Source organism: Lates calcarifer, linkage group LG2 (assembly GCF_001640805.2).
Source record: "Lates calcarifer isolate ASB-BC8 linkage group LG2, TLL_Latcal_v3, whole genome shotgun sequence".
Taxonomy (NCBI): Eukaryota; Metazoa; Chordata; class Actinopteri; family Centropomidae; genus Lates; species Lates calcarifer.
The window spans coordinates 16,534,126-16,559,466 of record NC_066834.1 but is presented as its reverse complement, the minus strand read 5'-3'; the positions used below and the strand labels follow the sequence as shown (position 1 = coordinate 16,559,466).

At 40.3% G+C, this 25,341-nt stretch overlaps 1 protein-coding gene across 3 annotated transcripts in view; it reads right to left on the bottom strand.

Moving 5' to 3' along the window:
* Positions 1-25,341, bottom strand: part of znf536 (zinc finger protein 536) — a 219,115-nt gene that overhangs the window by 174,855 nt on the left and 18,919 nt on the right. For all 3 annotated transcript variants that reach the window (XM_018692859.2, XM_051076255.1, XM_018692858.2), the window contains exons 2-3: positions 18,410-18,491; positions 424-530 (exon numbers count right to left, since the gene is read on the bottom strand). The gene's annotated coding sequence lies outside the window, so the exon portion shown is untranslated. The remainder of the gene's footprint in view (positions 1-423; positions 531-18,409; positions 18,492-25,341) is intronic.

The following is a 25,341-nucleotide window of genomic DNA, read 5'->3' as shown; positions in this document are numbered from 1 at the left end:
TACATCCACATACAACAGACGTCCCAGCAAAACTGTTGTGTGCGTATGTGCCCATGAACGTGTGCGTATGTGTGTGTCATTATCATGATCATCCTCATCATCACAGTGACTGTCATCATCACCCCATGCAGATTGCATCATAGTGTGGATAGCTCTAACCACTGACACCGGCTTACAAGACAGTTTTCCTCTTTGCCCCTTCTTGCTCTCTCTTCTCCCTCAGTTTTCCTATCTTCCCTCTATCCATGCTTCATTTCTCCTCCACTTGAGTTGCACCCAATCATGCAAGAGTACTGTCACTAATAAATGTCTGAATACCCAAATGATTCCACAGTTATCATTCCCTCTACATTCCTCTCCATCCCAAGTCTTATTTCCCGTACTCCCACCTCTACCCTTCCCCTTGTGGAAGCCCTGAGTCACCTCAGACAGTGGGTGGGTAGTTTCTTCGACAGCGTGACAGTGTGCTTAGCCCAGTTAAGCCAGTGTCTGCTTCAGCTCCGCTTCTGGTCGGCACTGATCAGGGAGCCCTGAGAGAGAGAGAGAGAGAGAGAGAGAGAGAGAGAGTGTGTAACAGAGAGACACAGAAAAAGAGAAGATAAGGAAAATGCTGAGTTCACCACCATCACTGCTCCTCCTCCCCTACTTCCCCTCTGTGCTTCTAGCACCCCCTCATCAGGAAGGGGTTTCCCCCCTGGAAAAAGGAGGGGAAGGTAAATTGACTGATGTAGTGCTGACTGCTCTGCAATAACCTCTGATTACCTCCAGCTCACTGCTCATTCTCCTCCTCCTCCTGTTCAGCCACTAACTTTTCATCCTGCTCCTCAAACCTTTTAACATTCCATCAACTTTTCTTGGCCATTTTATACGTGTCACCAATATTCCAGTAACAATGGATCCTTTCTTCCTTTTTTCCTTCCAATGACATGTAAGAACCAAACCTCAAAACATCAACATTTTTTAAATGTGCATTTGTCCTTTTAGTAGTTTGTATTTCATGCAGCAAGACAGTGTATATAGGATTGAGTAAAAATACACTACAGTACCTATTTTCATGTTTCATGTTTTTTCAATGAATGAGCATGTTAGCCATTGAACCGGTAAGCCTCACACCTGTGTTTTTGGACAACAATGCTACTGAAACATCACATATTAAATACTGTTTATCAGGTGTTGGATTAAAATATGGAAATTGTATGAAAAATCACAAATAAAATAATCAAATTGATGTCCAGTGCAATGAACTGTGCTCCATTGTGGAAAAGTACTGCAGTAAATTATAATTTGTTTGGAATAATTCATTTAGCCAACTTTTGTTTTAATTAATGATGATATGATCATACTTTCATTATGTTTTTAAATCAAATATTAGACATGCAAGTAAATATTGACTTATTGCAATAATTCTAACAAGTCATACATGGTGAATGATACGTTCACAGTGTCCTACGACAACCAACCAGAGGTGTGTGCAGGCCAGGTTTTTTTTTTCTATGCTTAATAATAAGGAAAGACTTCCCGAAAAACCGTTGCATGAAAAAGCCACGGAAAGAATATATAGAATAGACTGAAATAACAATATTTAACTTAAAGTATGGGTAATATGGTAGGACTTCAGCCACACATCAAAATCTTGTGAGTGCTACTGGGTTTGTACGTTGTGTGTATCATTTATATTATTTTTCACGTTAAAACACAGTACAGTATGATGTGTTCTTCTGTCAGGAAAGCCTGTAAAGCAAACCTGCTCAGTGTAAGTTGTTTTAAACATTTGAACTCCCCCTGCACATTAAGGCAATAAAAAAAAAAAAGAAAAAAATACAGCTCCTGCATAGATGTGCAGCTACATATTTTATGCAGTAGATATCCAGGTCATTAAGCAACATTTTGACACCTCTGTTATTTACTACCCCAAGCGGTTTCCCACCTCGTTTAATCAGACTTTACTAAAAGCCGCTGACTCAGAGAGAAACCTTCTTTCTCTGTGCACTGTTTATGTTTATCTTCTTAGCTCCATTCTTCTCCCTGCCTTTCTCTCTTTCTCTTTGCTCATATTTTCCAAAATGTCTGTTTCATGTGTCTGGGGTTCACAGGGGCTGAGCCACAGAATAATCACAAAAGAACAAATAAAGTGGAGTAAAACAGTGTTTTCCTCCGACATGAAGACAGTTATCAAAGTCTCAGCTATGTGTTGGAACATCCAGATGCTGAGCGTAACTTACATTATCGCAGCCATCAGGTGATGAACATGAAACTTTGTGATTTGGATGTGTTTTACCAAAGCAGCTATCACAAACCTGCATCCATCAGAGGGTGATATTTAAAACATCCAAAGTGGTGTGCACTGTTTTTGCCTTAGAAGTGGTTTACCTTCGATTTTCTCTGCTGGGAAGGGATCACTTGAGACAGGAGGGGCAGGCAGATTGAAGGGAATAAGATGTGGCTCAATACAAGTTATCTTTAATGGAAGGATCCTGGATGAAGGGATTCAAGAAAAAAATGAGGGGAAAAAGCAGAGAGGCACGGAGGGGGAAAAATATAGATGTAAAGCATTGGCAGCTGTGTTTGGTGCGGTCAGATTCTGGGGTCAGGTGCCGATGAACACACACACAAACAAATGTTCACACGGCACACATATATTAGCTGTCCCTTGCTAAATGGAAGTTGGATGTAATATTGCTCTTGTCACAACGGCCATCTGATGTCAATTTCACACAGCGGCGGGACCCTCCGCAAGCTGCTCTGTACACCAGCCGCCCTGGTACCAAACAAAGCCACCACACATACAAAAGGTGTACTAAAGCCACATAGTCATGTGTACTCTCTTTCTCTCTACCCCCATGTCTCTGTCTACCCCTCCCTTCTCACACACGCATGCACACACATACACACACTGGGATAAGTCATGAGGAAATGGATGCCCATGTTTTGTGGGACCACCTGTTCATCCTGGATACAAGTCTAAGAACCCAGTAAGGGTTAACCCTCTTTGTGGGAGAGAGCCAGGACAGTGTGTGTTTGCACAACTTCATACGTGTGTGTGTGTGTGTGTGTGTGTGCGTGCGTGCGTGCAAGCGTTGGCACCTCCCCGCCTGAAACGTGCCCCATGAGTGGCAGACTGGCTCAGGCTGTCCGGCTGGGAGGGAGCAGAGCCCACTGCTGGACCACCTCCCTGGCAAGACAGACACACACAGACACAGACACACACACACACACACTGACACACACGCACACATACACACACCTAATCCTAGGCACATTCCATGGAGAGCATCTTTCCTCTTCATCACCCATTCCAAACTACCTACCTACTAACTACCTAGACAAAAAAAAACTGATTAATTTGTGGTCAAGGGTTTGGACTGTTGAATGTAGCTTTCTTCAAAAGCAATGATTATGGACAATATTTACAGCTAATTATTTATTTCTAGATCAGGCCGTCTGTATATATTATCAGTTGAACTATAAACATTTTTCATTTAAATACATTTTCAGTCAAAAAAAGAAGAAGAAAAACACAAAATCTAGATGCAAAGTTTATGCAAAATCATGTGAAAATAAAATGAATGTAGGCTTGGGTGAGCTACATATGTTTTTCCTTTTTCTGGAACTCACTAATATCCTCCTGAACTGAAGCTTTTCTAAACCTCTACACTCACAGTCAACAACACGGCCACACACACCATGTAACACTGGACCACACACTCATAACGACCTGTAGACACACTTCCACACACACAGTGCATCCACACAAACCACCTTGAATCATGGCACCTCTCATCATTCTCATAAGTGTCTGAAAATAAGGGAAGTGCCATCACTAACCCACCCCCCACCCCAACAAATAATCACCTCCTGGGAGGCAACGAGATGGAGAAAAAAAAAACAGCAATCTTGTCTTTCAAACAAAAAGGGGAAAATATTTTAAGGGGCAATGAATTTCGTGGGGCTGAATAGGATGTTGGTACATGTTTTACTAAAGGAAATATAATGGCAGACTATTATTAGATCACATTAATCACGAGTGTGCCAAAGGCAGTGACAGCCGCGCTGAAAAGGATTGAAAACGCTGGTAATGGATATAAATTACCCATTGTGTGATAAAAGGATTTTTTCTTCACTAAGAAGGTAAAAAGGAATAAAACACTGTGAGAGCCACTAAACGTTGTGTGTACATATTTGCATGTGTATATGCGTATGTATGTGTGAGTGTCCTGTCGCTTATGTGTGTGTGTAATGTGTAATAATACAGGGTTATCAGTGCAGGATTAAAATTTTAAGGGAATCAGATAGTGACAGTGAGGCCTTGTATTAAATGCACCGGCGACAGAAAAGAGGGAAGGATTAAAAACAGATTAAATTGGTTTGTAGTGACGGAGATGAAAGGAAAGAGGAAGAGAGGGGGGAAGGAGAGTGTGTTTTGACAGAGGTCTGTCGGGCTTTTGGCACGGTGATAATGAGTCACATCTCCCATGCACTGTTATTTATTGCCGACTTGGCTCACAAACAAAAGATCAATAATTTTGAGCAAATCTAATGTTGTCCTCGCCACTAATGCGCTCGTCCATCACATCTGCCATCTCCACCAAGGAGATGGACTGATTCCCTGTTTATTTGGAGATCAAATGCAATTATATCACATGTCTATAATAACAGAAGAATCCCCCCCCACATGAATATGTGTGGCGCCTTGAAGCATGACCATGCATATGTATATATAGATGTAAAGACATACACAAAGGTGTCACGCACTGTATGTGTAAATGATAATATATGTATCGAATGGGCAATGGGTTGCTGCACCATTTTTCCACATCAATCTTCATTTCTTCCTCAGACCTTGCCTTTGAAATATGAAGTGTGTCAATGGCCCGTCCCCCCGCAACACAGGAGGCACACAAACATCCGTCAAAGCAACACACCCGATGTTCACTAGTTAGCCCTGCAGCACAGAGAGATGAGAAGACAGCAGATCCTTCACTGACAACTAGCCCTGGGTGAGACACTTTCCAGCCACCTGAACTCAATCAGGCCCCAGTGGAGGCAGCATTTGGGTATTTCATTTCATCTCCATCCCCTTATTCACTTGAGGTACATTTGATTTATCTCTCAATGCCACATGCAGGTATGCAAATCACATCTGGAATCTAACGTCATTTTTGTTATGTTTATCTACATAGCAACTGTTCTTTGAGTGTAGCTCAGAGCAACTAGTACAAGGACCAACCGAGGTTCAGTTCACTGTATACACTGTACATGATACACACCCACTCTCTAAGGTGTATTTACCAACTGTTGGCCAGGTATACAAGTCATCTGGGACCTACTGTCCTTTTGTGCACCAAAATCAAGCACACCCCATGCCAGTATACAGCACTATAACAGTAAAGCCAGTGGCAGGTGTAAGGCACTAAGCTCCTTCCCCTTCTCCCTGGGTGAGGTGTGAGGAGCAAAACAATGACAGACAAAGGTCACCTGGCCCACAACGCCCCACCCGCTGAGGTGTTGACCTGCCTAATGCACCGCTGAGGCAAGAGGAAGAAAAGCAGGAAGGAAGGAAGGAAGGAAGGAAGGAAGGATGGAAGGAAGGAAAGGATAAGGAAAGATAAAGGAAAAGACAGAGTCAGCAAACAAGCAAAGATTTTACATGACTTAAGTAGCAACCAAGAAAGCAACCAATAACAACCACAAACTAAAAATAATAGAAAACTTGTCTGACTATGATTATTAGGGTGAAGTCATATTAGCTCTGGAACCGCTTTCAAAGTGACACCAGGAAGAATCTCCAATTAATTCTCAGTCTCAACATGCAATGCAAGAAGGCTACAAGTAACAATTTTATTCATTAGAGCCATTCATCTGCAAATGTTGTTTTCAATTAATTAAATAAATGTTTAGTCTATAGTCTTATTTTCTTAGTCTTATACATATACCAAGACCTTTGTGTTAAAAATGCCATACAAATGAGCATCCACTGCTGGTTTTGTCCAAACAAAAAGGCAAAAATATTCAATTTAAAAGGACAGAGAGAAAATATCTGGCATTTTTCTCTTGGTAATTCAATTGAAGCTTTGAACACTACAATGAACATAGCAACTGTCAGTGACATTTCATTTTTTTAAGGTGTGCATTTACACAGGTTTTCAACAGGCTGTTTTATCAAAGTCAGTTTTCTGGAACGTACAAGAAAGTCAGATCCAGGCTATAGCAGGTCAGGACCTTGGCAGGTGAAATAATAAAGCCTTGACATAAGGCAGAGAGCAGGGAAGCACACCGAGACCCAGTGCAACCCAAGGCACCTCCCAAGTGCACCTAATTCTCTCTCTCACTGTGTCTTTCCTCCCCACTGTTAACATAACCACACACATCAGACTTCCTAGATGTTCGGAGCAGTGTCAGGGCAACGTAAAGGTCAACATGCCTGGAGGTCATGCAGACATTAGCAATAACGTGCTGTTGCTACACTACAGATTTTTTAATTACATTTTTAATGCTCATTCAGTTCAATAGATCAAGTCAAACATACAACTTCACCTGAAATAGTATCAAGTGATGTTTCTGAGGAGCAAGCCACAAGGAAATCAGAGACGGGCTGTAAACAGCCCACAAATACATGCAGGGATCGTCACCTAAACTGTTTATTCCTTCCTCCTTTAATTGACATCCGTATATCAATGGCAAAAATGCAAATACAGAGGCAAACGTGGTGTTAATGACACAGCCGTACGAACTCATCAGTTCCCTGGAACAGGCGTGACAAGGATTTGCACAAGAACACATAATAACAGGTCAACATCTCTGATTCATCCGAAGTCGCCTGAAAAGATGTTACAGTCACTGCCCAGTCACATAATACACACGCTCATTTTGATCTGTCTGCTGAAATATATTTTACACCTACCGAGGAAACGTGTCAGAGCTGTGAATGTTAGGTGTATCTTAGCTGAACGTGTAATAATTCACTAGTATCACTGTAATGACCAACTTCCATATTGTCGTAATCATTATTGTCACTGACAGCATCACCATGATCATCAACACCATCATCTGCAATCATCAAGCCCATCACAAGCCTTTTTTTTCTTTTTTTTTTTTTTTTACAATGAATGTGACATGGGCAGTCAGTGGATGGTGATGATGCGGTGTTAGGATACATTCACACCAAGCATATCTGCAGCAGTTTAGTTGAGCTCAAGAGCAGACAGAACTTCAGTTCTTTTTCTTACCTTTTTCTATTTCAAAATCTGATGATATGAAATAACCACAGCAGGATTATTTAGTGTCGAAAGGTTTCAGTTTTTACTGATAGTTGTAAAGAGACCACAGTTTAATCATGCATCTAGTGGTATCTAGCCATGCAGTTTGTTTGGTTTAATTTGTTCATGGTGTTTTAGAAATCTGTCTCAAGAATTTCTGAATGGTGAATGAAATTTCCCTCTGAGCTCTCAAAACATTGAGGAATTATCCTCAAAATACTTAGCAGCAACATCTATTTCCAGAGACAGTGAAAACAGTAACACTTAAAATATTCCAAATTAAATGTAATTTGGGTGAAAACCGTGTTGAAAAACATTAATGGGTGCTCCCCTTCACTGAGATACCAACATTAAGCCTGAATTATTGGATTAATTCAGGTGCGTCAGGTTTTCAAGTTCAGACTGAGTATACTGATCAGCCACACCATTAAAACCAGTTATGGGATTTAATGCTGTGGGATGAAAAAAAAGTCATTGTTGTTTCACAGAAACATCCAATAATGATGTTTTTGTCTTCCGACAGTGTTTAACCAAAGCTCATCGAAACACTTTTCCATGTAATGTAACTTGTGTTTACTAAGTATTTTCTAGGTCTTCACTATCAGAATAAAGAAAATGATTTCCAGTTATCAGAGCAGCTTTGTAAGACCAAGCAGTGCATCTTTGTCTTCACCAGTGTGATGACCTGTCTTGAACAACACTGATGACTTCTGTCATCAGCGTGGCATCACCCAAAAAACTTTATTGCCTATATGTAAAAAAGGACTTTTCATTTGGATTATTTTTTCTTGGCTTGTCTCCCTTGGTAGTAATCGTGTAGGGTGAGGAAATCCTCTGACACATAAAATCAACTTCAGACTGACATCAGCCAGCGTTGCTATCGGTGCATCCCTATCTCGCTGAGCAGACAGGCTAGACTGACACTGTAACAGCAGCCTTTGGTTCCCTCCACCTAACGCTCCTCTCATAGCCCAAATATCGCCTGTGGGATTTCACCGCACTAAAGAGTCATGTCAAAGATCTCTACAATGCGTGACGTCTCCCTCAGCCACTGCTGTCATGTTCCCTCTGCTTCTTACTTCCATTTCCCCTACCCCCCTTTTTTTTCTTTCCAAGCCTCTTTTGACTCTGGTTTGAGCAGGAGACTTTCTCCCTGAGCGTTCGGAGTTGTCATTTTTTTAAACACACATATCAAAGCTGGGAGTAAAGAGGGAAAAAAGACAGATGTTTCTCTTATGCCTTCCTACTCGAGTACAATGAAGCTTTGGAAAGGAAAGAGAGAGAGAGAGGAGTGAAAAGACATTTGCAGAGATCTTTTTGCAATCCAGATCCTTTCTCCCGACGACTGGCAATACATCATTTGTATTGATGCAATATTAAATTTCAATATCGCATGTCAAAAGGTACAAAATGATAGATCATAGCCTAACTAAATGAATTATTAAAGGCATACGCTGGCTGCGCTGGCTTCTCTTACAATCAGCTGTGTCAGAAGAGTACAGTTGGTGATACTGGCAGCATTTCAAAGCTTTGTCGTTTTTCTTTCTAGCTGCATCCCAGCTTTCTTAATCTAGCTTTCTGTCACTTATTAATGTTCCAGAGGAACTAAAAACCACAGATCTTTCCCTCCCAATAATCAGAGGCTTAACTCACGTCCTTTTATTTCTCCAGAAAAATTATTTTAAAAAATAAATGAATAAAGTCATAATTAAATATTGAATATTGAACTGAAGATAAGGAAAATATGTTCCGCTCTGTTAGATATGTTAAGAGCACAGAAGAAAGGAGAGGAAAACCATGGCTGAGGCAGTGACTCATTCTGTGTGGTATGATTTATGTGCTCTTTATGTGCTCTGCAACCCTGTAAGTTTATCTCATATTCGCTACCTGATAGAGTGACTCCTTGGTTGTCTCGATGCCACAATCACACTGTGGACCCAACTTAATGGTTGATTCTAATTTATAACCCAAGTCAAAGGCTGAATCTTTTGATGCCTCGACAAGTTGTGGTTTATGGGAAAAGAGAAGGTAACAGAGGAAAAACAAAGAGAGGACAGAGGGAAAGAGATGCCTCTCTGCAGAAAAAACTGGATTTAACAAGCACCTGCTTTTGTGCACCAGCCTGAAAATGACAGACCCAATATGGAATGATTACTGGTTTCAGTCTTTATCCTGGACCCCATGTCCAAAAAGAATCTGAAGACTAAGGCGACTGTAAAATTCATCTTATGAACCACCTTAACCTTGAAAGGTCTTTCGCAAAAGCTTTGTAACTAAAGAAGAACCAAAAACTATGTTTGGTTTCATGCTTTTTTTCTCATTTATGTTCTTTTTTTTTTGCTGTAAAATGAGTGATGATGTTGAAAATAAAAAGATAAGATTAGAAAATAGGAAAATAAAATTCAACTAACACACACATTCACTCAGCAGTTGATTTGCCAATTAGTTGCTGTTTTCTTTTTGTTTTTTTTTCCCCCAATTTCTGGTGCATATACTCTCTGCCAAACCCCTCTATATAGCAGGTTTGACACATAAATGATAACAGAATGACATTCACAATATGAAGTGCATATTCATGAAATCTATAGGAGCAGCCATCGTCTCATTTTAGGCTTAATACAAGCTGCCTACCTGCTGATCACAAAATATGAGCACATCACAAAACTTTGTGTAACACAGCTTACAAACAGTTCAATATGCAAAGTTACGTTTAAGTGTATTAAGCAACATGTTCAGCACCACGGACAGCCGACATTAAGAAGCAAGCATGTGCACTTGTACTTAAGTGCTGCTTATGGAAATGCATGTAGAAATTTAAGAGCATTTGTAGAAACACTCAGAAAACGCATTTAACTCCTGAGACTGATGATTATAGGGAAATAGAAACCTTCTTTTGAAAAGCAATTCTTTACGTAAATTAACAATAAAAATAGAACAAATGGAGGCATCAAATATGGTAAAATGCAAGGTTTTCCATAACCTTTTTTGTGTATGCACTGCTGTGACAAAAAAACCAATGTAACTTAAGGAGGCTTGGAGAGGAAAAAAAGTAGTTTGAGGCTGTGATTTCAAACGATTCATAGTTTAGCAGAACTAAACTGAGTGATGACCCCAACCAGACCAACCAGCTCTGCAGCAGCAGCTGTAGCAACAGTTTGCTGTCTCGTTGTGGGCTGTATATCATGGTATTTGTCCGTACAAAGGGTTTATAACAAGACCTAAAAACACAAGTTTGCAAGCAGAGTGGATTTATTCGGTTGGATGCATAATTTGAAAAGCTATTCTAAGTAATGCCCCAAACCTACGGTCCTTTCTTCTGTCACTGTAGAGTGCTGAATTAACAAAAACTGTAATATCCTCTCTAAAAGTGAGATGCTCATCCAAAATAAAACCTAAATATTTATACTATTTAACCAAGGTTAATGTATTGCTGCCTGAAATGTATAATTTGTTTTTCGACCTGGTTATTCAGCCAAAATATTTCACATTCTCTGTAAATCTCTTTCATGTTCTGCCAGGAAAATTATGTCATCAGCATCAAGTAGTATACTAATGACCAAATCATCTACTTTAACCCCGAGCTACAAGATTTAATTTGAAGAGCTAAATCATTAACATAAACAGAGAACAGTGTTGGTGACACCACGTCTCCTTCTAGATGTCACTCCAGACATTCCCACTTGCAGTTCTAGAGAAATGTGCACCTCACTAATCTGTGATTTAAGAGTCTTGAACCTGTCTTTGTGCGACTTGAGTTGCACCTGAACAGAATTCAAATCGCTCGTTTCAGCTAGACAAAGAATTAAGAAGGAATCTTTATAAATAACTTTGGACGTAGAAAATATAACCATTAATATTCTAACTTTTTACTTTTTTTTCCTCAAATTGCTCGCCAGTACTTCACACACAATCCTATCAAAAGTTACATACTTGTTTGAATGAAGCTTGGTGAAATATATACCGAGCAGAAGGGCCTAGCTACATGCTTATTTCTGTTTGCTTGTGGCCTGCACGAGTGTTAATTCCCCTGTGCATGTGTAATGTCCTGAATCCCTAACCCCCGTGAGGTTTTAATTGCAGGGTCCAGATTGCCAGGGCTGGTTAAGGCCTGGCGACCCCCATGAGAAGTCACAGCCTCCATTTAGCTTCCAGATCCCATGCAAACGAACACAGGGCCCCCGTGTTAGCGTGCTAGCACTGGCTGGCAAAGATTCAATTTTCATCCCCCTTTTGTATCCAAGCCTGCTGTCTTGCCCTAACGATGCTCTCTCACCCCCCCACCACCCATCCACCCACCCACCCACACACATACACACACCCCTTCTCTTGCCTTCTCCCTTCAACAACAGAACACAGTGGAGTCGTTAGGACCCTCTCTTCATTACTTCAAAAAACCAATCATTAGACACCAGAGTATATACGTAATTAGAAAATCACTTCCTTTGCAATCCCGGCTAAGTAGTTTACATACTGTAATTACAGGGACAAAATCAATTTTTAATCATTTCACTGATTGGGCTCATCAGCTCAGTAGGAACATTGTATCCTGCTTGTTGTGCGAATGCAACATCTGGGCTAAAACAATTACCCTTTTGTGTTTCAGAGCGGCTCTGAAAATGCCTTGCTGCCACTTCCCCATGTCGTGGACACTCTTTCTATCTCTATCCGTCTCCAGACGCCTTTTTCTCTTCATTTTCATCTTTCTTTCTTTCCCCCCCCCCCACCCCCACCCCCCCTTCTTTCCTCTCTTTCTCTTTCACTCCCTGCCCTTGACTTGGACATGGAGGATCACATTTAAAGCTTTATAAATCAATACGCTATAATAAGCTGCTCTTGACAGAGAGGGAGAGGAAGGAGAGGGAAAAAACAACATATTGCTTTATTAACACCTCCTCTGTTTTTTTGTTTTTTCATGCCCCTGTTGTTATTGTCATAAATGTTTGTTTTTTTGTTTTTTTTGTTACATTGTTGCCTTTTAGAAAGCTTTTGTTTGCCACTGCATAGCACCTCATTACCATGTTTTCTGTAAACTAGGTGAAAGGGGAAAATGTGACAATGCCAATATCAGTTTTAACAAATATGTAAAGGCTGTCTTCCTGTTGAAGTGAGACATAAATACATAATCCAACTTCAAACCGTGTCTACTGTCCTGGTATGTTTCACCCTTTACCAGCTAATAAAATGCTTTGTATTCTTGTCTGAGAGAAGCTCGATCGATCCACATTAGTCTGAACTCTCTCTCTCTCACTTTGAAAACTCAGGAAATCAGATTTCAGAGGGGGAGAAAAAAAATCGGTTAATGCATTGATCACTTGGGCTGTATGCAAATCACATTTGCCTTTATTTATTTATTTATTTATTTTTTTTGCTGATCAATAGCATTAATTAACAGCTTCGTTTTAACAGCACCCCACAATCCCGTTAGACACCGCTGTCGACCTCAGAGATCATCCCCACCCACCCGTCCCTCAGTAGCCATGGAAATGACCGGCACGTGGCAGCGACCATAAATCATGAAATCCAATTTGATCATGAGCTCCAGTACTAAAAGTAAAATATGAGCACCAACACAGCACACAGGTAGGTTATTCCTTATTGTGCATAATATTATGTTAATATTATTTATTTATGACAAAAAAAACCCTCAAAAGAAAGTTTACATGTTTTTTAATCTTTTTCAACTAAATTCATGGGAACTGTTTTAATTAACTTTACACATGAACTTCAGTTACTTTACTCGTCATTAGGAGTGCTATATAACTTGTGAAAAAAGTTGTAACCCTGATGATGTCTCGGTGATGTCATCGGGGTTATCTCAGTTAGACTTGAGACCTTCATCACAGGGAGCCTGTGTTACAAATGGGGGTGTGAAATTTTAAAGATGTGGGAGCAACAAGTCAGGATATCTCAGCCTCTGCTGCCTTCTTATTTCAATGTTTCCCACATGACTGCCAATTTCATTGAAGTATAATACTAATACTACTATTACTGGAGTGGTCTTTTAAGAGAGTTGCACATTTTTTTGTATGTGTGTAGCTTCTTTCACTGGGAAAATAAATCAACAAATTCAAATAAAGTTTGACTTAGTGATTTTTCCCACTGGACATCATTCCTTTAACTTTATTTAACAGTGACACAACAGCTAACTACAATCTGTCATAGTAAGGGTGTGTGTGTGTGTGTGTGTGTGTGTGTGTGTGTGTGTGTGTGTGTGTGTGCGCGCACTCTGTGCTAACCAGCCTAGCTGCTGCTGCCAGGGATGCTAGTGTGTGGGATTAATAATGGACGCTTTTTGAAATTATTATCATTCCCAAAATGCTCTTTTGTGATTTGCTTTGAAGGGCGTGCATGTGTGTGTGGGAGGGGGGGTGTTAAGTGAGTAGGGGGGATGTGGTTGGTGGGGGGGGCTTGCTTGCTCATTTGGAGAGCTTTTCCAATTATACAATTAGTCAGGAATGTAGGCCAGCAGCCTTGGTGTTCCTCCTGCTCCCCGACCCTGGATAGCGAGTACCCTCACCTCACTTTGTATTTATCTGTTTCTTTCTCACTTGTCAAGAAATAAATAAATAGACTTGCAAAAAAAAAAAAGGCAATAATATGCAACTGTGGCTATAAAGTGAAAGTGGTATCAGCTCGCAGTCCAGGAGGTGGTTGAAGCAGCTGGTGTCCCAGAGGAGCAAAGCTAACAAACGCTGACCTTCTTTGTGAATTGGGTTGCGTGTGAACGACCATGGCAGCGCACTGTGGTGTTAATAGATAAAGTCATGGGGTTGGTGCTTCCCTGGTCAAATACTGTTTGATGTGCTGAAGGGCTTTTTTTGTAAATCCACCACCAACTCTCACTATGCCCCAAAACCCTACCACTTTGGGGAAATGGGTATGTTAGTGGAATAACTGGGGATTTAAAACACACACACACAGTGCTAACTACTTTTGATTCCCTTTCTTCTCTGGGCCAGAGTGATATGATATATTGATTTATGATGAGGGAAAATTTGTTTTATATTTGGGCCCTTTCTGATTGTCCCCTCACTCTTGCCTGCCTGTGACTGAGCTGGTCTGTGCTGGGTTTAATATGAAGCAACAACAACAGCCATCTGTTGGCATGCAGATTTTCTGTAATCTCTCTTTACTGATTACAACAATGACTACACAAACCTCTTAAATAATTATCCCACAATGTAAAAAAAAAAAAAAAAAAAAAAGCTAAATAATTATAATTATTAACTCCCACCAAGTCTGCCACTCCTCCAGCAAATGAAGGCTGTCAGGGAGGGAGAGAGAGAGACAGAGAGAGATAGAGTGAGAGAGAGCTGTGATGCCAATCATGTTGTATTTATACCAGCAGGGTAGAGTACCACACAGCAGTAACAATCTTAACCCAACAACACTGAAGAGGAAACTGGGGGAAAATTGACCCCTCTCCACCCACAACCCCTGAACCTTATGTTGTTCTTTTTGTTTTCTTAACAAAGTAATCATCCAAAAATGAAGAATAGGTTATGTTTTGTAGTGTTACTGAACATACGTTGCTATTTCCAGCAGTTTTGGTGCTGCTCAGAGTGAAAAAGAAAAGCTTAAAAATTGAACAATTGTACAGGAAGAAAATATCAGTGAAAACTGAAAGAAGAGAAAGTGAAACCTTTTTCTAAACATGTGCTAGCTGCCAGAGTCTAGAATGTATTACAGCCAGAGGGAAAGTTGTGTTTGATCAAATACACAAACCAACATCCACAAATCAGCTTCCTATCTATACTGAAAGGACAATAAATGAAGAATAAGCTAAAAGTTCACACCCTCTATCTGGGGACTATTAAAAGGCTGGGAAATGTAGTCACCACTAAGAAAAAAAAGTTCATTACACTTAATCAATCCTGGAATATGTTTAAAGAAAAAATAATAACTTTAGGATATGGTTTCCAGATTCAAGATTTTCAACACAAACGTTGTTTTGGAAAAAACAATCAGATCTTTTCCTTACTCACTTTTACGTTACTTCAGTGAATGTACTTAGTTACTTTACACCTCTGATATAAATATAAACATTCACTGGATGCAACTGCCATTGCACGCCCTTTTTTTAGCATCAGGTCTTGGCATACTGTCATGGTTTAATGTGTATCTCTGTAAATGCTAAGTGTGCACACGTGCGCGCAGGTCTGTTTATGAATCTCTTTCTGTATAAGCCATCTGTGTGTGTATGCATCTGTAAGTTTGTGTGTGAGCGCTTTGTGAGAAAAATGGTGTGAGAATACGTCAAAGGGAGCATGTGTTAGCTCTGCTTCCAATATGAGGGAAATCTGTGGCACATACCTCCTATATGACACAAGCCAAAACGATATGACTCACCCATGCTATATTTTATTAATAAAACTACAGCCCACAAAGTGTGTTCCAAAACAGCAGATCATTAACACGGCATGGTCTGACTGGAGGAATATAGCATCACATTATTATTATTATCATTATTATTATTAAGATAATTAGACAAAATATCTGTGTGCAGAGTATGAAGTCTTATGTGATCAAAAGGTAATTTAATCTGAATGTAACATTTCCAGTTAAATATGTCTTAGTGGGGCGTATGCGAATGCAGAGCGATAATTCAGACAGGCTGGTTGTCTCAGCTTGTCCTGTGGAGGACAGCTGCCATATATGTTTAATCCCAGCTGCTCTGAATCTTACAATAAATGTTATAACATGAATTTTCCAGCTTCAAGAGAAGAGGTTTAAATTGATTAGCACTTTACAAGCAATCAATTTTTACAAACCGGCCTGACCCTCTCGTCTCTTTCTGTGTTTCTCAGGAAGCCAACTCTCAGGACGATGGTCTATTACAAATTAAAAGAATACAGAGAAGTGAGAGTGTATGAGTAATTATTGGAGAGGAAGAAAGGAAGAGGAGGGATGTCGGAGAGACGTGTATAGATTTAAGGCGAGCAAAGATGAAAGTGACATTCCTGAGAACAAAAGAGAGACTAGAATCTAATTCCTGTTGTATGAGTACGACGACAACAATGGTGAAGATGATGATGATCATAACATGCTGATTAGTGGGATGAAGCATCCTAACCCCACAAAGCAGACATATCCCTCTCTTGTACTTGTCATATGATTCCCTATCACTCACTGACACACACAGAGACACACATATAGTACACACACTATAACAGCCCATCACTATGAGAGATGGGGTGGCCATGCTCCTCCAGCTCCAGGAATAATGGCTTGCACCTGTTTACCATGTCACTTCTGTTTGCTAATCGTCTCCTTGAGCTACATAGAAAGGAACTGACGGCGTTGTGGGTTTTTGACAGGCAGTGTTTGTGTGTGGGTGGGTGGGGGTTACCATGTTACTGTCCAGTGTGAATGCTAATACTTCAGGTGATTAGAATCATCCAAAAAAAAAAAAAGAAAAAAATTAGAAAACAAAAACCTGAACAAAATGATTTCTTATTCTGCAAAATCAAATCAAAAACCAGAAATTTTAAGTAAAGGAGAAGTCAGAGAATTCACTTTGTCATGCTGTTTATTCATTTGACTAGAGCTGATGATGAATATAAAGAATAATCCAAAAAAAATATCCAGTTCCATCTATGGATGTAAATACATCTTCATACTTTGGATAAGTCACATGAAGTTTCATTAATTTATGTGTTACATTTTTTTAATTTATTGGTATGAATGGAAAAAAAAATATTTTTATTAAATAATATTTTAGATTTATTTAAACTAATACTCTGACTTTTTGTGACAACTTTGCTTATTGCCATAGCTGGAGTTGAGAGGATAGGACTGAATGACTAACTTAGCTCCATAAAACACGCCTCCCAACAAATCTAAAGCTAACATATTTGCACACCGTATCTTCTGTATTTTGTTTTACACATAGTTAGCTCACACACCAGAACTATTTACTGACAAATAACGGCTGGTACAGGTGAGCGAAAGACAATCTCAGATGCTGCTGATGTTATATGAGTTAAGTGTCAAGATATTACAGTTCCAGAGAAATTCAGAACAAAATCCAGGTGATTCTATCAAGATGCGATGTGTTTACAAAACAGGTTAGTCCTGTTGGAAGACGTATTTTATTGGAACTCCACTTTTTGTGGAGGAATTTCCTTGCGATTCAACTCTTTCAACGCTAATTAAACTCGTCGATGTACATATTCTGGACTTTCTCTTTCCTGGACACAAAAAAGTCATGTTTGTCTTTTTATCTACTTCAGACAAGAAAATAAACAACTGTATTTCCCATATGTTCAAGGTGTAACTCGAAGTCCAGTTTTCCAATGGCAAAACACACTGATTTGTAAAGCCAGTGCTGACTGTTGCTTTTGAGATTTAAATGACAAACATTTTAGAGAAATGTTCTAGCTGACTGCATCATGTCAGTTTCCCAGTTAATCTTTAATGAAAATCAAATTAATATTTTAATCTCAATAGTCCTGTATGTGGACAACCAGTATTTGGAGCAAGTAGGTAATAAGTAGGCCACAGCTGTTATTTCAATGAATCAGATACATTTAATCAACATTTCATATCTTCTGCTGCTCATCTCATTTTCAGGTTGTAGGTTGTAGCTACAGATTTAAAACTATGTGTTACCTTTTCAGCTGACAAAAGGTGATCACAGGTCTCAGCTGAATTTTGACTTTTGATTTTTATCAATGTTGTTACTTGAAAATGTTGAAAGCTAAATCCAATGAGATTCAATAGGGGATTCGAAAACATTCCGATTTGAAAAGTGGATTTGACATTATGCTAAAATGTGATAAATTGTGTTTGCTCATGAGCATAAAGTCATGCATTGTGTGACAGAAGGCTGAAGAGTTTGTGGCTTGAAGGGTGTCTGTCTGGCTGGAAAAATGGAAGTGATGGTTGTGAATAACTAACTCTCATCTATAACTAGTACTCCAGGGCAAGCCCACAACCCACCAACAGATGCTGTAATGGGCACCTCTCAGATGTGAATTCCTCGGCAGTGTGACTGAAAAGCATGGCACTGCCTAACAAGTGCAGGATCAATTGACTTTCCCTGGATGAACAAAGATTTGAATGAAAACAAAAGATGTGTGCGCGGGTGTGTAAGTGTGACAGACACCTTTAATATCCTCCCCTTTCCCCATGATCAATCGGTGTGATCGTACCTGTGTGACTGCCGCTTCTCCAACGAATGCCGGATGTCAGGAAGAGCGCCGACAGCTCCACAGAAGGTGGGACGACCAGAGCCTGTAAACAAAGCACACACACCAGGAAATTCACAGTCAGCCGCATTTGAAGGTTGACAAGTTTGCAACACTGGCAACAGAAGAGAAATACCCATTAAAACGTTGTGTGCTGATTCCCCTTCCCCCAAAACCCCCCACGGCTATATTTTTCCTCGGGACTTCCTGTGAGGACGTGATGTCATTTACACATCCATGAGTAATCTAACAAATATATGAACTGTAATTGCTTGTGTATATCAATCTTTTATTTTTTTTTTCATTTTCTTCTTATTATTAAAATTTAATTTGACACTGTAATACCAGTTGAAGGCGAGGGAATCATACTAGGACACATACTAAGATGCACAAGGTTTATCATTTGGGAGTTAAAATATGTAAAAACAGAAAGCTTTGTTCTCATAAGCAGAAAACTGTGAGTGGTGCCTATGCAGCACAGCAGAGGATGTTATCTGATCCAGTCTTGAAGCCCCGCCGCTTAACACCAGAAAAATAATCAAGTCGACAGAAAGTATGTGAAGTGAAAGGCTGCCACTCCCCTTTAAAGTAGTATGTAACTTGGTGAGTGGCATTTGAGCTGAGGCCTCACACAGAGACAGAGAGAAACTGACAGCAATTGGCTTTGACTTTTGAGCCATGATTTATGAAATTATAGCGAATATAATTCCTGAATCCCGCAAAAAGTTTTTAGGCTCTGTTGAGGAGGAAAAACTGAATAAGTTGGATAGCTTTCTTTCTCTGTTGAAGATGCTAATTTATCTATTTCTACACAGCCGACAAAACTGTTCCTAATTTACATTTCATTTTTTGTGACATTTTAAATGTTTGCTTAAATCTGTTGAAGTTTGCGTTTATGGTAATCTGTAAGATCTCGGTTTTGTATATTTGCTTCCGATCTAAAGTGCTAAATGCTTACTGCTGTGCTGCCGAAAAATCACCTGTCAGTCACAATCTGAACAGTACTGTCATCTTTTTTTCCTTAGGTTTTTGTAGATGGCGCTCTTTTCTCTGTGAATCGTTAATGTGGAAATGCTGCATATTATTACTTAAAATGTTGACTGGCAAAGAAGTATGGATCCAACAAACTCTCCTGGCTATTCTGAACGTGGAGATGCAGCCGCGCATGGAGAAGCTGGCTCAGCCCTGCAACAGGGGGGCAGAGGGGGGGAACACAGATGTGGAGGGTCTGCAGGAGGGCCACCCAGATCTACCCACCACTACTGTTTTAATGGAGCGTCAAGAGTAAGACTCACACTCACATACAGGGAACACACACACACACACTCACACACAAAGCCACGATGTTGCCTTAAGTCACAATCTAAATTGGCTCCCAAGGGCATACCAACTACCTTGTTCACCAAAGGCATTGTGTATGTTTTTGAGTGCTTAGCATATGCTGTTGTAACCTGAGATCTCTCTCTCTCTCTCTCTCTGCTTCTCTCTCTCGCTCACACATTCACATGTACACAAACACACAATGTTGCTAGAATTCGCCGTGTTTTCTCCCATTGCGTTTTTCTCATCAGGCCCTTAATTAAATTCAAAATAGTTCACATCTACCTATTAAATCATGTTGCACCAACCGCCCACCAGACAAACCTTGACAGAGACACAAATACAGAGAGAGTGCAGGTTTTCATTTATATGGAAAGAAGTGGTAGGAAGAGAGGAGAGACTACAAGGAATTCCTCTCAGATCACACGCAATAAGGAATGTCACATCTGCTTTATGTACTGCCATATGATATTGTGATGCTGATGCATGAAAAGTAAACACATTTATTTTCTCATATGTCATATTTAACTTACATGAGCATATTTAAGCATATATAAGTGTGACTCAGGTGTGCATTAATCCATTAAAAAATCTGCCAGGTGGATTTTTCTGGACAAGGTGTAAGGGCTGTTTGGCCTTTTTAAAAAATCTAACTAATTTAAATTATTATTTTTTTTATTTTTTATTATCATACTTCATTGATATTTTCATGATCAAGACAAAATATGGAATCATGAACATAGCTTGGGACCTGTATTCATAGGCATATACATAGAAAAAAAGCAAAGCAAAACCTACTGACACTTGATCAAATCGGTTACATCTATGATTTGATATCAAAGCACACTACAGAGTAATGAAAGTACCTAACATTTTAAGACAGTCTAACCTTTCCTGTGTTTACCTTATTAAAGAGTGTGTACCTTAACTGGTAGTGCAATACACAAAGGAGGGGGCGGGGGGGGGACAATGTGTATAAAGCCAGAAGTGTTTAAGCAGGCAAACAGTAAAGTAATAGGCAAGAGCAGTGAAGTGTTGATTCTACATAAAATGCTGGGTAAAAATTGCACCCTAGTGCACGCACACACACGCACACATACAAACAAACACACATATATGCACATATACACACATACACATTCCCTCCCCCTCCTCAATGTACTCCCACAACACGGCCGGCTGCCTGGCAGCCGAAGTTAACATTTTCAGAGAAAATATTCCTTGCCTCCAATAGTCCAATGTAATTCATTTTCCATCTCTGTTCATTAATCATTGTTAAAATTAGTGATCCATTTCTTCCACTCTGCCATCTGCACTCAGCTTCCTAACAAACATGACACCTCAGCGCATAATAAAAGCTGACAGCTACGAGGAGGCCTTTCCAAATAGCTTTCTGCATATGTGCACCTCTACGACTTGATGCCGTTGTCAGACAAAAGTAGGTTATTTAGACCACTGGCTGGAGAGAACTCCATGTGAGTACACACACGTGCATACTCAAACACATATGGACATACATGTAGATTCACATGCATGTATATGGTACACTTGTGTTCCAAGACTATGTAGTTACAGTACATGTCAAAGAGGCAGAAAAATCACAAAGCAGAACTCATGGCCACATGCACACACTTTCAAGCACCAACACATACACAAAACAACAGATGTGCCTAATCTTGAATGGAATGTGCTAAAATCCTGATAAGGGGCAAAGTGAGGAAAATGAGAAAAGGGGAAACTTGCGGAATATAAGCCATCATGCAACCCAAGAGAGAAAAAGAAAAAGAGAAAGGCCTTAAAAGTTTCAAGTATCCCCTTTACCCCAACAAGACTTTCAGCTGGAACAGTGATGTACTTTTCCATTTTCATTTGCTTCCAGCAGCTGTGGCATTTGTGTGTATTTGTTGTGATACTGAATATCAGCTCAGCTACACCCTGATCTTAACGGCTAAGCTAAGAGCTCATTCGGTTAAGAGTCAAGACAGCGTGGGATAGAAAGACAGACTAGGGAAACGGAGAGTGACTTTCTGGGTTGTAAGACGCCCCTCTCAGGTCACAGAGGCCTCATAAAAGCCCCTCTAATTCACATAAAAACACCATGTTAGAAAGCTATCGACTCTTCAGATGCCCTCGCAGACCCTGGAGTTCAGGCTACTGGCCTGAACAGATTTAGATTTAGGTGCTTAACAAATAACAGGCTTAATATGCCAGAATCAACAAGTCCTTCAACCTGAATGATCATTTAGTCTGTTTACCCCCACCCTCTGATACAGCTCATAGGAGCGTCTCCTATGGCGACAGACATATATCAGCGCTTGGTTACAATAGCATACTTATAGAACATTCACAGTTTGGTTAGGTTTAGGCATGAAAACAACTTGGTTAGGTTTTTGTGTTAAAGTAATTATTGTTCTATGGTTGGAGGTCATTTATTATCATGGTTACAATAATAAACATGCAGTTAAGGTTGTGGAACGGTCAAAAGAAACAAAGATGGCTATTGGTTTCAAAAGGGAGACAAATAGCAGTCTCCTGCGTCAGTTACGTTACAATGTTACAATGTTTTGGCAGCCTATCCATCCACCCCAACCTCTATCCAATGCGGACTTTGACGCTCCATGTACAAGGTTGCATGACAGACAGGGAGCTTTTCCTCTCCAGTCTCCAAACGCTGCTCACTGTGGGAACTGCTCAGAGATAATGTCTGTTGTGATTTAGTGCCATACAAATAAAATAACATTTAATTTACCTTCTTTGCTTCCATAATAATTAGCACGTCGGCAAGAGGTCAGCTAACAATGAAACGTAATTATGAGTCATAAGAAGCTTCAACTGACAACCTATAGGAGACTCAGTATTCAAGTGTATTTGCATTAAGACTTACAGTTTAATGAAGCATAAAGCTAGGATGCACTTTAATATTTGTATTATTCATAACATCATTCAAAAAGTCACCAGGATTGAATACAACTGAATGCCTCCCAAGTTTCTTTCTCTGTCTTGCGTGCTCTCTCTTTCTCTCACATGCTCAACGCTTACTCACAGTACCTTCTCCTAGTCCCTTGTTAACACCCCCCCCGCCCCCCCCCCCCCCAAAACTGTCCCTTCTCACATCCACACACACATATGCACACAGTCACAAATACGCGTGCACACACACACACACATGTTCACATGTACACACACTTAAACCTCAACAATCCTACGCTGCTATAGTCGTCTGATTCTTTTCTGTACACACACACTCACTCACACACACACTCACACACACACACACACACACACGGTCAGATCCCTCCCTGGCGAGGTGTGTGTGTGTTTCTGCCCGAGGCACAGCACATTAATCTATATAATGCCCTCAAAGAGAAGGCTTTTTCACACCGCTAACTGCCAAGGACTACGAGGGGCAGCGGCTGAGCCATGATTCAGCTGTTAGCCCAACTGGCGTCCCTGCGCTCACACACACTCGCACCCCCTCATCACTCCCACACCCCTCTCAACACACACACACACACACACACACACACACACAATATGTTAGCAAGACTACACACATACACCCTTCGCTGGCAAGAAAGGGCCACACTCATCAACACTAGAGATGGGTATCGAATCTCAATAATTTTTTGCTAAAGGACAAAATGTTTTGAAAAGTATCAAAAACTGACATCACTAGTTCCTGATAGCGCACAGATAGTTCCTGATTTAAATCATAATTTTGCCAATTTTAGACTCCATTAGACAAAGTTCTTGAACAGCAGCTGTATATAGAAAAAATATGTTTAGCTTTTTTCAAAAATGAAAAAAATACTTTTGCAAAAATGTATTTTTTGGTAAATAAAGTCAGATGTCATATACACACTATTATCAAAAAATTTCAATCCAGCCCTCATCAGCAATGATCGACTGTTGCCTATGTGAGCTGAAGCTCCATTGCATATATAATAGTATAAAATATACAGTGGCTGCAAAAGTCAAAAGTCCCCCACTGAATATTTCAGACTTGACTGAAGAAATTCATAAAACACTAAAGAAAATAAATGCAGAGAAAGCTGTTCTATACACAGCTCCTCCACCATCTGCAGACTCTACAGAAGAAGACAGTTTACTGATGTCACCTTGCAAGATTTCTGGGCTTCACATTTCTCATATTTCGGACTGTAACCTCATTGCTAGTGTGTGAAGTTGCCCAGCGCAGATTTAATATTCATTTGTTGCACGGAAGGCCACAGAACAGACAGCTCAGAGCGGTGATTGGAGGGCCAGTGCTCAGAGACAGACGGCGAGCAGAAGAGCAGCTAAATCATCTTGACATTCACCAAGAAGTAGCCATACAGAAAGCTACTGCTGATGTTAGTTCTCCCATCGACTAATTTGGTTCTACTTAACCCCTAAACACCCCATACACACACACACACACACACACACATACACACATACACATACACACACATGCACAGAAGTGGATGCAAGGCAAACAGAGGCTGACAAACACATATGCACATGCACAAGAGCGCACACACACATGTGCCTCACAGTGACACATTTAATTCCAGGTTCTCAGCACATTTGAATTACAGCAGGCTGATGAGGGAGAGAGGGCCAGGCCCCTCCGGACTGATTAGCATCATTTAAGAAAGCCTTCCTTTTCGTCTTCTGCCCGCCTCAGTGACCTCTCTCTCTATCACTCTCTGCCACTCACCGGGGCAACCCACCCACCTCCCAGCCTACAAGATGGGTGGCATCCCCACCAGTACAAGTCAATATGGAGTACACTAATTTACATCCAGTACAGGAGAAACACTCAAGTGCCTGTGCCTCTGGGGTTATTTTATTCCTTCAAGTGTTCATAGACTACTGATGTTAGCTTTAGATTCTGTTTTCTGAAAGGACAGAAAGATATAACTAACGCATATATACATCAGACGCCATATGATGCAGTTTTTCTGCCCATGTAAAGTAAATAAGACAGAGCCTGTTTTATTTGTGCATATTTCCCCCCTTCTAAATTATATAAGCCTTGCACATGGCTTAAAATTTTGTAAAGCTTTTCTCAAAATCCTACTTATGGTTGCCATTCTGTGCCAAAAAGTTCATCTGGCCTGTAAATTTAAGCATGGATTACAAATATTCAAATCATGAGCTTACTGTTCAAATAAACATTTCCAACAGGGAGGGGAAAAGTTGCAAGGCATACACTTTCAGCATAATTCCTCCTCTGGCACCTCCCCTCCCCTCGCTCCTATTAAAACAACCACAAAAAAAAGAAAAAAAAAAAGCAGGGAAGAGAGGGGTGGGGGGTGGGAGGGTCTGGGGTGGGAAGGGAGAAAAGAAATGCAAAAACAAAAGACAGAGTTAAAAGTTTGGCTTCTTCATTTACCGTGTGGCTGGATAAACATTGTTGATGAAATATGTAATTAATGTAATTGTAACCACCTATGCAATTACAGTCAACCGGGTGGGCTCGGCTGTGGCCCCAGTACACCCTGCCATAGGACAATAGGGCACCTTATTACAGTTTTAAAAGGGGGAGGGAGGGAGAGGGGGGTGAAAAGAGGGGGGAGGCTTAAGCTGGT